Genomic DNA, 1,728 nt, shown 5'->3' with positions numbered 1-1,728 from the left:
TAATGTCACGTATTGATCTTTCGAATAAAAAAAAAATTTTGATTACAATTTAATTTTTTGTGTTATTTTTTACAATTTCAAGTTCTATCGAGCTTAAAAAAACACCCTATATTTATTGTTCACTCATTAAATAATAAAATTATATTAATTTATTATGTATCCTGCATTATTATCTATAACCTTTCTAACAGTTTATCAAAACCTTTCCTAATAAATGTGGTTGGTTTGGACTGGAAGAAGATTTCATCTTCTACTTGACTCTTTGAATTGAAGGTTTTTCCATTAAAAATGTTTTGTAAGGTACAGAAAAGGTTGTAGTCTGATGGGACAAGATCCCGGAGTAAGATGGAAATGGTAAAACAGACCATCCAAGCTCAAGAAGAAAGAATGAACTTTTTGCGATTGATTAGTGCAGGACGCTTTCCATGGAGTTTCTCTCGCTCTCTTTGCAACTGCTGAACGTATCTCTCCGTATTAATTGTTTAACTTGACTTCAACAACTCTTGGTAAATTATTCCTTGACAATCCCACCAAACACACAATAAAATCTTTTTGCCATGAATGTTTGCTTTCGGATCTGGTAGGGGTGGTTGTTTCTTAGCCACTTTTTTTTGCGAACGATATTGTCATAGGCAACCCGTCGCCTGTTACAATCCTATTTAAAAAAAGCTCAATCTTTACCTTTGAGAGCAGACTTGTGGGGATTGACATGCGATGTTCTTCACTCTCGATTCCGTTCACTGAGATTGTGCGGTAGCCATAATATTAACTTTAACGCTGACTTTCTCTATTTCTCCAGGTAGCGGCTAACAGTAGATTGTGATGCATTCAACCTTTCTGATATACCTCTTATTCATTGACGTGGATTTTTCTCCAATGTTTCCTTCAAAAGATTTTCGTCTGTCAAAAGTTAGAATGACGTCCTGCCCTCGGTTCGTCATATATAGTCGTATCTCCAGAATGGAGTTTTATAAACCTATTTCTTACTGTCCGATTAGCTGTTAGTCCTTCACCATTTACACTACATATTTTCAGCTGTCACCTTAGCACTATTGCCTTGTTTAAATTCCCTCCATTACATATGAATAAGATGTATAATATGTAAGAATATGTACTTTTCGACCCGCCATTTCAGAGATGTGTAGTTCGCCGCTCCGTAGCCTAATAAACCTCTACAGTTCTCAAACTGGTCCAAATTTGGTAGCAACGTCTGTACTGGTTAATCAACACTCGAAGTATACAAAAACCAAGATGCCCACACTGGTACTTAATGAGTACAGACAGGGATTATGCATGAATTATGCGGGTCGAATAATTAGCAACAACTCATATTCCAGTCAGAGACCAGAAACGAATAAAAGTTCTGGTTCCGGACTTTAATGTAGATTAACACACTCAAAATTTTCAAACTATTACATTATAAACGCAGACAGGACTGGTTAGACACTATTATGACTAATTGGCAGGAACTGATTTAAAAACGAAGATGGTCGGTCTGTTGCTAGGCGACCTCTTAACGACGGACATCAACCCTTAGCAACTCTTTATTTTACATAATTATAACACAAATATAAATACGAATTTTTCTTTTCAAATAACTTTAATTCTAAATTCGTCTCCGGGGCTAATATTGTAACCTCCACCTTCAGCGGACTCAGCCCAACCCCTTATAAAGCCATGTGGCAAAGGAAGGCCACTAAATATGTATGCATATATCTAACATATATA

The sequence above is a fragment of the Halyomorpha halys genome, unplaced genomic scaffold (assembly GCF_000696795.3).
Source record: "Halyomorpha halys isolate HHAL.00 unplaced genomic scaffold, Hhal_1.1 Scaffold691.1, whole genome shotgun sequence".
NCBI lineage: Eukaryota > Metazoa > Arthropoda > Insecta > Hemiptera > Pentatomidae > Halyomorpha > Halyomorpha halys.
The sequence above is the reverse complement of the archived record's forward strand: the minus strand, read 5'-3'. Positions refer to the sequence as shown.